The sequence below is a fragment of the Mustela putorius genome, unplaced genomic scaffold (genome assembly GCF_011764305.1).
Source record: "Mustela putorius furo isolate JIRA1106 unplaced genomic scaffold, ASM1176430v1.1 tig00001584_pilon_pilon_pilon, whole genome shotgun sequence".
Lineage (NCBI taxonomy): Eukaryota > Metazoa > Chordata > Mammalia > Carnivora > Mustelidae > Mustela > Mustela putorius.
In genome coordinates, this window is record NW_025421806.1 from 1,378,663 (window position 1) to 1,394,488 (window position 15,826).

The 15,826-nt window shown below is 44.9% G+C and overlaps 1 long non-coding RNA gene and 1 other non-coding gene across 3 annotated transcripts in view; one reads left to right on the forward strand and one right to left on the reverse strand.

The window, feature by feature from the left end:
* Positions 1–3,816: 3,816 nt before the first annotated feature.
* LOC106004686 overlaps positions 3,817–15,826 on the reverse strand; it is a 41,810-nt gene continuing 29,800 nt past the window's right edge. The window contains exon 3 of one of the 2 annotated variants that reach the window (XR_006608921.1): positions 3,817–4,446. This is a non-coding gene — a long non-coding RNA (uncharacterized LOC106004686). The remainder of the gene's footprint in view (positions 4,447–15,826) is intronic. The other variant, XR_006608922.1, reaches the window with a different exon arrangement.
* On the forward strand, positions 9,707–9,813 carry LOC123394163. The gene has a single exon (XR_006608924.1). It is a non-coding gene; the product is annotated as a U6 spliceosomal RNA (small nuclear RNA).

Below are 15,826 nucleotides of genomic sequence, written 5' to 3' on the forward strand. Positions count from 1 at the left end.
TGTGCTTTGACGAGATCCCCAGGTACTTGTCTTGTACACCTTACTGTTTGAGAAGTGCTGCCTTAAAATGAACACACTTTTGGATAAGAATGTCAACAGAGCCAAGATGTATTTCTGAGTGGTACCCTGGCCAAAGGGTGACCTAGTGATTTCCAGGCCCAGACAGACAGACAGACTAGGAAGGGAAGACTGGTATGGGCAACAAGTATCTTCTCTTCTCTCCTCGCCATCACCTAGCAATGACTGATTCACCAGGTGAAGTTGCCTGATATCATCAGGGAGCAAGAACAGATAATGAGGCCATACCTGTGGTCCTTCCTGCCTCAGTGTCTGCCACAACTGGGTAGATGTAATGGTGAGGACTGGGAAGAAGGAAATGAGCAGGGGTCGGTCAGGGAAGGGATATTTGCTGTTTTCTTCCCAGAGATACCAGTTCTGCTCTGGACCAGATAAAGGGCCAGCCACACAGCCCAGCATTCACGGTCCTGTATGGAGAACTTTTAACTTCTTCCTCTTGATCCCCAACACTGGTAGAAGAAGGAGGACAGTGAGGATTGATGGCAGCCTGACCCATCAGGAAGCAAAGGTGTTCAGGGCGAGGGCACCCAGCAGCTGAACCAGTCCAGCTTTAGATTCTCTTCCCCTCTTAACAGGTCATGCCCTTGTCTGGCCTGGCCCTGAGTGCTGCTGGCATGAGCTTTACTGGCTACAGGGAGAATGCAGGCAGGCTGGGCCTTGGCTAGAGGCCTTGTTGAGGACCTGGGGGAACACTCTTCCCATAGACTTGGCATTTGATGATGGAGGGTGACTAGCCTAGGTGGTTGGGCAACTATAGGGAGGGAAACAAAACCACAGCATCAACGACCACAACAAAGGGTGGCAGAACAAGCCATGCCCCAAAACACACTACTTTGGGGTTTGATTACGTTGACTCATAGGCATTTGAAAAGCAGCAGATGTAGAGAGAGACTTTCTCTAAATTCTTATCTGTCTAAACATGGATCCTCCAAAAGGAACTCATTTATCATAGACCCCCTCCCCTGAGGTATCATCCACCAGGGAAAATTGTCTTGTAACAGGAAACCGGAGTAGAAGTCAATACTACACCCAGAAGACAGATTTTGCCTCAAACTATTATACCTCCCATCTATTCTGATGGCCCATCTTTCTTAAAAATCAGTTTCCCTCCTCTCAGAGGCCTATATTCCTCCTTCCCTTTTCCTATTAAGATTGTATTTAATCTTGAATTCTAAACCACCTCAGGGACCTACTGGGTATCTCTGTATCTGGGTATCTCCCATGTATACATGAGGTATATATGTTAATAAACTCGGCTTTTCCCCTTGTTATTCTGTTATTTCTTACAGGGGTCTCAGCTTAAGAACTGAGAAGGGTAGAGAGAACATTATTTTTTTCTCCTGTATAACAGCAAAACAAAACAAAATATCGAAATACCTGCACAGCCCTTCAGCCTACTTCCTGCCCCACTCCAGAAGGCCTCATGTTTGATTCACCCTACAGCAGGGGGTGCCTGTCTGGACTCTTCAGAGGGTCAGCACAGAGCAGCCAACACTTGGATCCACTAGGATGAAGACGTCCTGCTATTCTACCTAGATACTCAAGGATTCGCAGGAATCTGGTAGACAGAGATGGGATTTCTAGAAGAAGGAAAGACACACTCGAGGGCCCAAAGCCAGGACCACATTCACCTGGGTGGGAAAAGGGGCATTAACTTACACGTCTCTATCCAGTCCTGAGTAAGTTGGCCTTACCGTGTTTTCCGAGCTCCACGGACACTATTAGTAGCTTGTGCATGTCCCTGGGGGTAGAGTCCCATGTTTGTTCCTTAAGCATGGGCCTAGTTCTGGTTCAACTTATTTCCTGGCAGTCCACTAGAGGTGACCCAACCTAACCCTGACCCGAAGACTAAGAACTTCTCAGACCTCCACAGCAAGTGCTCAGGACAATTGGATCCATTGTAGCAACCCCATTCCTACAGGTAGGCCTCATCAGAACAGTCCCTTGCCTTACCACCTCCTACTCTTTTCTGAAGAAAGAGTTAACTCAGAGAGTTGTTTGCTGAGGTTCCTGACACTAATCAGGCCAAGGCATATCTGGAGGCAAATTCCTTGGCTGGGACTTGCCAGGGTCAGTCTGATTTGTTTCTAATAGTGTGAGTAGAGCATGATGTATGCGTTCTCTTAAAAAAACAAATAAAATTCTGGCTACAAAAGAGTTTCATGCTCATTGCAGAAAATTAGAAAATAAAGAGAAATGTAAAGGAAAAAAGAAATACTAATCCTAATTCCACCACCTAAAGGCAACCTTTTTACATTTTGGTGAATTCTTTACAAGTTTTTTACTTTTATGTATATGTTTTTAGGTATATATGTACATATTTAACACAGTTGAGATCAAAATGACTCTGTTTCATGCCTTACTTTTTCATTTGGCAATACATTATAGGCTCTTACTTATCAAAATTTGCTATAATCAGCATTAATATTCCATCCTAACCATCTATCATTTAGTTAACCACGACCCTGTAGTGGTGACAGTTTCATATCACATTTCAGTTGGGAATGTGCAGAAAAACTGTGATTTCTATGTTCTTTACCTGATGTAGCCTCCTGTACAACTTCCCGCCCACTTAGTAGGGAAAAATTAACCATGAGTCTAACTAAAGAATATTTTAAGAAATCACTTTTTTTGAGAGAGAGAAATAAAGGGGTGAGGGGCAGAGAGAGAGAGAATCTTAAGCTGAAATCTGAGCCCAAATCAAGAGTTGGATGCTTAACCTACTGAGCTTCCCCGGTACCCCTAAGAACCAATTTAAATAGCCTGCCTTTAAGGCTTTTATCTTAAAACATGATCCTATTTTGCAGGGTAGAAACCTTAGTCTTCCTCTTTGCAAGCCTTCTGTAATAAATTCTAACTCCTGGTCTCCCCTCCTTCTCATGGATGCTGAATCCTCCAAGGCTCAGCAGAAAACAGATGGTTTACGCGATGTGTCACTGAAGGATTTAATGGAGGGACTATTTACAAAGATTCCAGCAAGGCTCAGGTAACAGATAAGAAATGATGAAGCACTCAGGACTAGAGATGTAGGAGGGCATTATCACCCCTAATCCTAAAGGAGAAATGGCAAAAGCTTTACCCGTGGGAGAGAGACAGTCCAACAGGAATTTTGGTGGAGGAGCACAGCTATTGGCTCCCCATGTTCTGGCTGAAAGAGAGCCAGGGGAGTGGTCACTCTGACATCTCTCCACCTTCCCTCAGATCTATTCCCAGTGCCTTCCATTAGCTGAACTGAACTGGAAGGTAGAGGAATAAATATTCCACAAGGTCAGTCTCCCAGCACATAGAGCAGGTAGGAAGCGATGGACAGTGGATTTGAAAGGATAGATGGAGGGGTACCGGGGTGGCTCAGTGGGTTAAGGCCTTTGCCTTTGGCTTGGGTCATGGGATTGAGCCCCGCATTGGGTTCTCTGTTCAGTAGGGAGCCTGCTTCCCCTCCTCTCTCTCCCTGCCTGCCTCTCTGCCTGCTTCTCTGCCTACGTGTGATCTCTGTCTGGCAAATAAATAAATAAAATCTTTTTTAAAAAAACATTATTTATTTATTTGACAGAGAGAGATTACATGTAGGCAGAGAGACAGGCAGAGAGAGAGAGAGAGAGAGAGAGAGGAGGAAGCAGGCTCCCCACCAAGCAGAGAGCCCGACGTGGGACTCAATCCCAGGACCCTGAGATCATGACCTGAGCCAAAGGCAGAGGCTTAACCCACTGAGCCACCCAGGTGCCCCTAAATAAAATCTAAAAAAAAAAAGAAAAGAAAAGAAAAAAAGAAAGGACAGATGGAGATAACCACCCCAGTGATTTGCGCAGAAAAGGGAAAAGATGAAAGAAACATGCACCTTAGTAATTTTCGAAATGTATCTATTATTGGACTTATAAGTCTCATTTTCACTTTTATAAATAATGTTTCAAAAGGGGATATCTCTTGAAATGTTCTAATGAAATTAATATATCATGAGAGGAGGTGCAATGTCCTTCAGAGTCAGATTGTCTTAGTTAAATTCTCTTTGAATGGAGACAGATTGTCCAGGGCAGGGCTTCCCACCCCCACTCCCAGAGCTGTGATCTAGACCTTGTCAGAGGGGGGGTGTTCATTGGACAGTAGAGACATCACAATGGTGCTGCACTGGCAGAATGTGCTTGGGATGTATTCACTGGTATCATTGCTCTACAAAAGGGAGTAGAGGAGAGTGCCAGGGAAATCTGGAGGACTTTGGATGATGCTGGCCACCATGCACTGCAGGAGCTGATGCTGAAGACACCATCTGTCCTGCAGGAACTTGATGCTAGAGAAGTCACTTGCATTGCAGGAGCTGGATACTGGAGAAGCCGTCCATGCTGTGGGAGTCAGGGCTTGCTGAGCAGAGCACACCTGAATCAGGAAACGAAAATTCCTCTTACACTGTCTCTCCAGTGCCCTCTACTGACAAAGCTTTACATTTGTCAGCTTACCAAAAAAAAAAGAGATCCTCTACTATATTTTTGTAGAGTAGAGTAGATGATGAAGGCTAAATTTGGAGCCAGGGGAAATGGATTAATAACTAGCACAATCCCAAGTCTGTATGCCCAGAGAAGGGACGATGATTGGTAGAGCCGGTGCCATGCTGGATCGGTCAGTTACTTGTGTTGAGAATGGAGCTACATTCATTAAAAAGAGAAGCAGCAAGGTGGAAAGGCAGGTGCAAGAAAGCAGACCACTCACCGAGGAAGAGAAACTCACCATGGCTTGAAAAATAGTCCTCAAGAATTCCCATTTCCTTTTATTCAGACATGCACCAAGAAATCCCGATTTTTCTTACAATCTACCCCAGTATCAGCAAAGGGACGGATCTTGGGCAGTGGACACATGTATTTTGCTGTTTGGAAAGGGATGTCATCTACTGTGATCTAATAGATTGGCCTTTGATGGTTATATAAGCCTTGGATGGTATTTGTGAAAATCTGTTACCAAGACTCTGCTCTTAGCTGGTACACTAAGAAAAGTCAGGTTCTGATCCTGAGAAGCTGAGAACCAGGTGCTCTCCTAAAGGACCTGTGGCCTGCACCCCAGACAATTATTGCTGCCAGCACGTCCCCCAAGGAAGAACTCTGCCAAACACATAATTGGGCATGTATAAATAGTATTCTATAACTGTTTGACCAAAAACCATTCTGTAGTTGCTAAACTTACAGGTATTTTTCAGTCTTTCACTATTACATATAACATAAGGATGAATATCTTTGTGATTAGTATTTGTGATCAGTGTTCTTTTTGCTGTTCTTTTGTTTGTTTTTGTATTTCAAATGATTCCTTTAGGATTGATGATCAGAATTGGAAATAAATTGATGTCAAATCATAGCTTCCTTTGGGGGTGTGTGTGTGGAGGGGAAGCATGAACGTTTTATTAGGTTTTGAAGACCTATTGCCCAATGATTTCAGAAAGGTACCAATTACAGTTCCACTTGAGACAATTTCAGGACATCCTGATTCACACAGAGTATTGCATTCTAATGTGTGTGTGTGTGCGAATGCACATGCCCATAGACATATGAAATATTGCTTTCTTTATGTTTCTTTAGTTAATATTAATGTTATATATTCATGCTTACAAGAGATGGTCAATCTTCTTGCCTTCTTCTGAGAGTCATCTGTTCAGATCCTTCACAATTGAGATGAATTTTATTTCAATCTCTGGGGAGTTTCATGTCCCAGATTCTTCATTCTGTCCTCTTTTAGATGGAAGGGAGCTCTTCTCCCACCTCTAACTCTTTTGGAAATTCCTTTCTGAATTCAAGTGTCTGCTGTAGGAGAGCTGGGCTTGGGTGGTCACGAGCTTTGATGAGAATGGATGCAAGTATATGGAAGTCTGAACCCTGCAAAGCAGGTCGAGTTTCATCCCTGAGTGGAGAGTCCTCAGAGGGAAGGAACTGGTCTGTATATAGCTTTCTCTTCACTCTCCATTTTTAAATCCACAGAGGGACCCTGGGTGTTTTTCTTCTCCTTAGTTGACTCAAATTGAGTCTTTAAATAAAACATACTTCTTGTAGGAGCCTAAGACACATATTTAGAGGAAATGTGTCATTGAAAGTGCTATTTTGAAGTCATGTGGTAAATTACCAGAGCAGGAATCTCCTCACCCCCTCTGAGCTCTGTGCCTTCTTTGGCTCTGGGGGTTAGAGAAAAACTTTCTTTTCTTCCCTCTCCCATTCCCTTTGCCTTCTAAAACTGACACAGAGAACATGGCTTGCCCTGAGAAACTTGCAGGTGGTGAGCAGATGGCAGGTATGAGGCAGTTGTGTGTTTTGAAGTAAGTGTGGGATGTGTGTGGGGGAATGCAAGAGGTGACAGTAACTCATTCCTGTGAGGGGTGGGGCTCAGCAATGGTAATCAAGGGAGCTTTGGGGAAGACGGGCCATTTAAGGTGGTCACCTTAAATGATAGACAAGGTTTGGAAATATAGCAAAGGAGTCAGCTAAGTTTCTGTTAGTCTTCACTCCTGTCTCACTGGTACCACCAGGAATCCTGGTTCACCATGTTGCTGCCAGAGACAGTCATTCATCCATGCATACATACATATATACATAAATCTGACAGTTTGTTCAGTCATTTATTCCTTTTCCAATGGTCTTTCCATCTTCACATCTATTTTACACTATCTGTGAAGGCTTACTCTCTGCAGCACAAATATTAATAACACAAGATTCTAGCTTTCAGGGTGAACATAGTCTAGTGGTTAGCTGGACAAGGGGAGTCTGGGTGGCTCAGTGGGTTGGGCCTCTGCCTTTGGCTTAGGTCATGATCTCAGGGTCCTGGGATCGAGCCCCATGTTGGGCTCTCTGCTCGGCGGGGAGCCTGCTTCCCTCTCTCTCTCTGCCTACTTGTGATCTCTCTCTCTGTCAAATAAATAAATAAAATCTTAAAAAAAAAACAACACATAGATAACAACACAATACAAATGTGTTTAAAGTATGCCTGGATAAATGTCTCTTTTACCCAAAAGGCCTTACCTGATCACCCAGTCTGAAATAGGTTCTAGTCATTATTCTTTTTCATAATATTCTTCTTATTTTCCTTTAGAGCATTTATCACAATGTGTTATTATATCCTTAAAAGTATATTTATTTGCTTCATATCTATCTTCCCCCATTGACTGGAAGCTCATGGGGGTAAGTAAGTTCTATGCCTGCTTTGCTTATTCCTGAATACTCAACACATGGCCTATGTGCAGCATACGGCAGGCCTTTAGGAAACGTTCACCAAGTGAATTAATAAATAAGCACTGATCTTACCCAGGAATGATCATTTCTGGCACTTAACCAGTGGTTCTCAAAGTGTGATCTTGGGACCAGCAGCATCACTTAACTAGAAATGAAAATTCTTAAACCCACCTGTTGGTTCATAAACTGGCCTTGTACACAGAAGGCAGAGAAAGAGACCAAAGAAAGAGGCAGGCCACTCCAGATTGGTAGGTGGCAGGTTTAATAAGCAGGGGAACTTACTTCAAAGACTTGGCTTTTGTGGCCACAAGAGAAGTGTTATCTCTGCACCCACCCACCTAATCTTAAATGTATATATAGAAGCCTTAACTGGGTTCAGCTGTGTCTTCAGTCCAGGTGGTCTCAACAATACCTTCTTCTCTCAAAGCTACATTTTTGGAATGGCTCCCACTGGGGGATCAGTAGGCAGAATGTACATTCCAAGGACAGGCTAGTGAATGAGGAGCCTCCCATTGCCCAGTCCTGCTTGAGGGTCGACAAGCAGTCCTGTCCTCTCAGTTACTTCCTCCCACACCACCCACCAGAATTAGAATCAGAAACTTAGAAATCAACAATTCACATTTTAAAAGCTTCATGGGTGATCCTGATGCATGCTAAAGTTTGGGAACACTGTACTAAATTAATAAATGGCAATTCTAGTCTACCTTCGACATCTATAGATTTCAGTGCAGAGACAAGAGTAATTGTGTCTGGGGTGCCTGGGTGGCTCAGTCATTAATGGTCTGCCTTCTGCTCAGGTCATAATCTCAGGGTCCTGGGATGGAGCCCTGCAACAGGTGCCCTGTTTGGTGGGAAGCCTGCTTCTCCTTCTCCCACTCCCCCTGCTTATTTCCTTCTCTCACTGTATCTCTCTCTGTCAAATAAATAGGTAGAATACTAAAAAAAAAAAAAAAAAAAAGTAATTGTGTTTGGACTGGGGAATAAATACTTCATGAAGAAAGTGATATTTTCAAGGAAGCCTTGAGCTAGATGAGTCAGAGAAAGGCAATTAAGGGCAGAGAACTCTCAGGCAGAGAATTGTATAACCAATGTATGAATTAGCCTGGCTTTTGAAGTAGTCTGCATGGCAGGGAATGGCACGAGAGGAGGATGGAGATGTAAGCCAGGGTCTTGAATGCCAGGTTCAAGAGAGGAGGCAACATGTACTCCATTTCCCCTCCCTCCAGCTGTCCAGACAGGCCTGAGTCAGATTTCCCTGGACTCACCCCTTCCTGCCTCTCTCCTCCCTCCTTCCCCTCCTCCCTCTTCTCTCATCTCCTCCCTTCCCCTGGGGGTGAGACAGCTTGGCTCCCAGGCCAGCCCCACCCCACTGTCCCCTTGCCAACCCACCGATGTCAGTTTGGTGGGGTGAGTCTGGCTGGAGCTTTGGAGCCAGGCCTAGCCACTTGCCTCACAGCTCCCGGCTTTGTGGGAAAGCCCAGGCTGTGGATACGCACTAGCTGCTCACTGAGGGCTTCCAGTGCGCAAGAGAAAAGAATCTCTTCCTCTGGAGACATCATACTCTGGGGGAGGAACAGTGGTGTCAGACCAAGGGTTTCTCAGGACCCAGGCTTACGTCATTCCAGCTCCAGGGGACTGGCTCCAGGCCCTCTCCTTGCCAAGTGACTCACAGCAGGCCTTGTCTCTAGGGTCCTCAATCCAACTATGCTTCGAGGTGATGAAGCTGGTAATAGCCTTAATGCCAACAGGTGCTATGTACCCAGCACCTAGCGTTTTGGCGCCGTGAGTTATCTACACCTTGTAGCTCTCTACTTTATGCAGCCCGATAATATTTTTCAATGCTGTTTTTATTTTATTTTATTATTTTAAGATTTTATTTATTCGTTTGAGAGAGAGAGAGAGAGAGCAAGAGAGAACGCAAGCGAGAGCATACATGCAGAAGGAGGGGCAGAGGGAGAGGGAGAGGGAGAAGCAGGCTCCTGGCTGAGCAGGGAGCCTGATGCAGGACTAGATCCCAAGACCTCAGGACCACAACCTGAACTGAAGGCAGACGCTTAACTGACTGAGCCACCTTAGCGCCCCTTCAATGCCATTTTTAGCATTCTTAGATAACAGAACCAACCTGCATCACGCTTTCATAATATGAAACAAACAACAACAAAAAAGCCACAAGTAACTTAAAGGAGGAAATAAAAGGTATTTTTTTTTTAAAGATTTTATTTATTTATCAGAGAGAGAGGGGGAGAGAGAGAGCACAGGCAGACAGAATAGCAGGCAGAGGGAGAAGCAGGCTCCCTGCTGAGCAAGGAGCCCGATGTGGGACTCGATCCCAGGACACTGGGATCATGACCTGAGCCGAAGGCAGCTGCTTAACCAACTGAGCCACCCAGGCATCCCGATAAAAGGTATTTTTAAAATATAAGAATATATAGTCCGTGCTTACTTGGGCAGCACATATACTAAAATTGGAATGATACAGAGAAGATTAGCACAGCCCCTGTGCAAGGACAGCATGCAGATCTGTGAGGCGTTCAATACAGAAATGCTTGGATAGACCACAACTGGCAGGTTTAATGAAACAGTCTTTTTCCGTGAACTGCCAACAACTACGAACACATACTGATACAGGTGTGTTCGTTCCATTACTGGTTCCAACACTACCAGCACTGTTGCCATTCAATTATGATTTCAGCAATGGTGAACTCTCCTGCTCAAGTTCCAAATAAAACAGCGTTCAACCTTCCCTTAATTGACATGGTACCCTGCTGTCTTTCATTTGCCCCTCCAGATCCATTTTCCCCCTGCTCTTCTCTTCCCTGCTCTTGGCCTTGGGAGCCTGACACGTCAACCACACTCATGTCCTCTGATTTCCTGCTGGGTTTGGCCAATGAAAGCCCTGACAGGAGACGGGGTGAGGGATGGAAGGGAGACTGGGGTTTTTATTTCTGCCTCCCTTCCTGCCTATATCCCTCATCCTAAGGTCACTGCTGTTCTCAAGGTAGCTATAGTGGGTTGAATGAGAGCCCCCCAAAGCTAGGGCTGTGGAGTGACCTGATATGGTGGAAGCTGGCACAAGCAGTGAAAGAATTCACCCCAGGTCCAACAAAGGAGATAGAAGCTTACTGAATATACTGCCAGGGAGCAGCGGGCAGGACAGCAGAGGAGAGACTGTCTGCCAGAAGGCAATGGCAGGGAGCTATTGTTGAGGGGAGAAGGTGAGGAGGTAACGGAATATGTGGAATTTTCCTTTTTTGGTATCTGTGCCCAGGTGTAAGCAGCCCATTGGTCAGCTAGGGCTTGTGGATATTTTTAGGTGGGTCACCTGATGGGCCTGTTTGCATTCGGGCCAGTGGTCACTGTGCACCTTTTTACCTTACTCAGGCTTCCGTTGTTCGAGTATTGCCTAAAAGTGGCCTCTACAATGTTCACATTCTAACTTCTGGAACCTGTGGATGTAGCCTTATTTGGAGAGAGGATCTTTGCAGATACAATTAAGGCTCTCGAGATGTGATTGCCCTAGATGATCTGGGTGGACCCTAAATTCAATAAGTGAAGAATAAATGTCTTTTAAAATTTTTTAAATTTTTTTAAGAATAAGTGTCTTTATAAGAGACAGAAGGGAAGACACAGAGAAGAGGAGATGGCCATGTGAAGACAGAAGAAGAGAGGTGCCTGGGTGGCTCAGTTGGTGAAACTTCTGCCTTTGGCTCAGGTCATAATCCTGGGGTCCTGGGATGGAGTCCCACTTAGGGCAGGGTGTTGGGGGGAGTGGTCCCTGGTCCCTGCTCAGCGGGTAGCCTGCTTCTCCTTCTCCCTCTGCCACTCCCCCTGCTTGTGCTCTTTCTCTGTCTAATAAATAAATAAAATATTTTTTAAAAAATTCAGGAGCACCTGGGTGGCTCAGTTGTTAAGTGGTTGCCTTCGGCTCAGGTCATAGCGAGGAATGTGCTTCTCCCTCTCCCACTCCCCTGCTTGTGTTCCCTCTCTCGCTGTGTCTCTCTCTGTCAAATAAATAAAAAATATATTTTTTAAAAATACAGAAGCAGAGACTGGAGTGATGCAGCCACCCAAGGAAGGCTGGGAGCTGCCCGAAGCGGGTAGAGGCCGGGAAGGATTTTCCCCTAGAGTCTATGGAGACCCTGTGACCCTGCTGCTGCCTTGATTTCAGACTTATGGCCTTGAGAATTGTGAGAATAGATTTCTGTTGTTTTAAGCCACCAAAGTTGTGGTAATTCCTTGTGGCAGCCAGGGGGTCTAATACTCTCAGCAATACTTCTCCTCTCTCAGGTTCTGGTAATCCCACCTCCGCTCACACCTTGGATATAGTGGTGGTGACAGCTGTGCTGCGGCTGGACCTGGGTCTCCGCCCTGTCCTGTCTGGCTTCCTCACACCTGTCCACACCTTTGTAATTAGTCATTTTTGCAAATCAGCCCCTCCCTGAATTACCCTAACTTGAGTGCGCTGATTTCCTGTCAGGCCCCTGACCGTTACACAGGGCAAATACATTCCTGGAACATTCAACAGATACTAAAGCTATGCAAAAATATGTTGTGACTCTTTGTGAAACAAAGTTTAGTGTCTAGGCTCACAAACCGCAACGTCAGATAGATGAATGTCCCGTGGACCATATGAAAGCCGTGGGTCAGGAGCAAAAGCTTGTCACCGTGGAGTGTCCCAAGAATCATAGGCCCCTAGCATCTCTAGTTAGAAGGGCTCCACAACCAAACATTACCGTACAATTTCTGGGACATCATTCTGTTGAGAAGCACTGATTATGTAATATTTTTAAAACCTACAATGGCATTTTGACTGGGTACCATCTCTATTTTACACATGTGGAAACAGGCTCAAAGAGACAAAGACACCTGCTTGGGTCCATCTGGTGGGGGGCGGTGGGATCTGGGGTTCAGACTAGAAATGACTAGATTTAAGGCCTGTGTTCCTAATCACAAAGCTATACTGCCCTTTTGTAGTTTGGGTCTTTGTCAGGGTGAAAGGGCAGAGACAGTGCTGGAGGAGATCAAGTCTAACTCATCATGGGGGCACCTGGGTGGTGCAGTCTGTTGAGCATCTGGCCCTTGGTTTCAGCTCAGGCCCTACTCTCAGGATAATGAGATCAGTCCCTGAGTGAAGTCTCCTTAAGACCCTCCCTCCTTCTATCTCTGCGCCCCCTCATACATGTGCTCTCTCTCTCTTTCAAATAAAAAAATAAAAAACTTCCTAAAAAGACTTAAAAAAAAGTCTAACTCATCATTGAGGGGCTCCATCAAAGATAAGCCAGTCTGGGAATGCTGTGCTACATATAATAATATATAACTTCAAAATCTCAGTAGCTTCAGACACAGTAAAGATTTCTTTCTTGCTCCAGGAAAGTCCTGTATAGATCTTGGTGATTCCTGAGCAGCTTTCCTCCAAGCAGTGAAATCAGAGATTTGGTCTTCCTCCATTAGGAAGCTTTACCATCTCAGAGCCTTTTGTTTCTAGCCTCACAGATAGAGGAGAAAGGGTGTGAAAGATAATCTAGGACATTTTTTGGGCAAATGTGGAATTTCTTCTACTTTCCTTCTATTGGCTGAACTCAGTCATATGGTCCATATTTAGGTGCCAGGGGGCCTGGGAAACGTAGTCTATGTCTAGTGAACACAGTACTGTCTCTGCAGAAGAGTTGTCAAGCTCTTCTAGTCCCTATATCAAAAGTATAAGGAAGAGAGACATAAGTCCAAGTGTTGTCTTTGCTATTGATCTGCTAAATCACCACCTTCATCATATCCTGTTCCTTTATAGAGCCTCAGCTTCCTCATTTGGAAGCTCATCTCTCAGAGATACATGATGGCCAGATGTAAGAGGAGAAGTAGAGTACTGGTTGGAAGAAATCCTGGAGAGAGCTGCTCCCACCAGAGTTCTGACTTTGCTCAACAGCTCTCCCAAATCCATTTTCCACATCTGCAGCCAGGAAAGCTCGGCAGATTGTCCTGGCTGTTGAGAAGGGCCTCCCTGTGAAGCTCACGTGCCTGTGGTATCTCTGAACGCTGGTATTGTTGGAGAGGAAGGGGTTTTGGGGGAATGAATAGTGTTGGAAGCTAGATACAAGAATCTACCAGAGAACTCTGGCAATGACCCTTGAAGACCCAGTAGAGACCCCAGAGATCTAGGCATAAATCCAAGGAGATGATGGAGTTGTGGCTGAGGGGGTGGGACTGTGTTTTAGGAAGCCAATGCTCACCCCAATGGACATCCACTGTTGGGTCTGCCCCAAACCTCTCTTCCAGAAATCAACTCCCCCATGCCCAAACTTCAAGGTTCCAGTGGGAACTGCTATGTTTCTACAATATGACCTTGGTCCCTTGGTCACTTGATTGGTCCAGGTCAGGCACCTGACCCATACTGGAACAATAATTTTTCTTTTTTAAGATTTTATTTATTGATTTTTATGTGAGAGAGAGAGCACAAGCAGGGGGAGCAGCAGGCAGAGGGAAAAGCAGGCTCCCCACTGAGCCCCTAGGGAGCCCAGTGTGGGACTCGATCTCAGGACCCTGGGATCATAACCTGAGCTGAAGGCAGATGCTTAACCGACTGAGCCTCCCAGGCTTCCCAACGATAATTTTTCTGCTTGGAATTTTGAAGAGATAGAGATGAGAGAGGAAGAGCTATTTTAACTTCTCTCCAGCTGATTGGTCCAATAACATATAACTCACCTTGACAGCTATACTTTCCTCACTGTGTAGAACAAGCAGGAGAACTGGTCTGATGAGAGAGAACAAAAGATGAGGAGACTCGCAGGGGCATCTGAATTTCTGGTTCTGCTCCATTCCTGAGGACTCCTTGTCTCTGTGACGTGCCCCTGTATCATTATAATTAACCTTCTCCTTGATAGTGCAAGTGGATGTTTGTTATTCACAATCCAAAAGGAATAATATGAACTTTTAAAATCAGATACATTTATTCATTCAAGTGCATTCTTCTGGCGCAACTACTAGGTTCAGGTACCATGCAAGGTCCTGGAAATCCAATGATGAATAGGATAGACATAGTACCTACCCTAAGGGACCTAATACTTGGAGAGGGGATAAAAGGCTAGGGCAGGTGAGACCTGGAGCAAGTACTAAACAGGTAAAATCCAGGTTTATGAGAACTTATAAGAAGATAATGAGAACATACAAGCTGAGAACTGACAGACTGAGCAGGAGTTGAGTGGAAGGAGTTCGTAATTAGGATGTAAAGGAAGGAGAACATCCCAGTCAAGAAGAAGAGCATGAATGATAGCTCTCTCATGAGGTCAGCATCCTCTGGAAAGAAAGCAACATTTCAGTTAAGTGTCCTGGTTTCTCACCTACTCCTACTTTGGGTCCCCAACTAATATGCTGGTTAGAAGACTCTTTCCTCTGGCCTGGAAACGGCCCTGCTGGGACAACCCTCTCTTGTCCAGACTCTTCTATTCCTTGTTGAGATACTGCAAGGGGAGAAACACAAAACCCTCCCTTTCATTCATTCCCCTTTTGGTAGAGAATTGCTAGATTTCATCCTAATAGCCATTATCCTCACCTTCCTAACTCCTACGTTGGGGGCAGCAATGTGGCTGGCTAATAAAACCACATTTCCCAACCTTCCTTGTAGAGGGGGATGGCTAATGGGAAGTCAGTGGAAGTGACTGGGTAGGGTTTTTAGAAAGCTGTTTAAAAGGGTTCACTTAGCTAGCAAACAGCCCTTTGTCCTTTCCCTTGTTCTTGCTTCTTTGTCCCTGGGACTTAAACTTGAGGGATAGAGCTGCAGCAGTCATTTTCACCTGGGGGTTGAAGTCATGTGCTCAGGATGGCAGAGCAGAATATAGGACTCCAGCTTCTTAGACTTAAAGAGTCCTCATACCACCCTGGTCCACCTGAAGACGGTTTATCATGTGGGAGGAAAATAGGCCTCTATCTTATTTAAGCCACTGTTATTTTGGATCTCTCTTACTAATGGCTGAACTAAAGTCCTCATTGGTGTAACCCTAAAAGCCCTCTCAGAAGTCAGTTTCTCTTCACTAAATCGTCCCCAAGTCATTCATTCAATCATTTACTCATTCATACTCATTCAAACACTCTCTGATTGAAGAGATATTCTGAAATGAGATGAGATTACATGGGCATAAAAGGGTATTGTAAATACCAAAGCTTTAAGCACATATTAAGTTGTGTTACTATTATTTTATTAATATTATCATTCATTGTTATTCAAGAATTTAAAAAGTTTTAGTATGTAGGGGTGCCTGGGTGGCTCAGTCGTTAAGTGCCTGCCTTTGGCTCAGGTCATGATCCCAGGATCCTGGGATGGAGCCCTATGTTGGGCTCCCTGCTTGGCAGGAGACCTGGTTCTCTCTCTCCCACTCCCCCTGCCTGTGTTCCCTTTCTCGCTGTGTTTCTGTCAAATAAATAAATAAAATCTTAAAAAAAAAAAAAAGACGAAGTTTTCGTATATAATATGCAATTTGTGGGAGGGAAATTCCTGTTAAGTGGTGTGAATTACTGAAGTCCAGTGCTATGCTATTTTGGTAAAGAAAAGATGTGGGGTGCCTGGT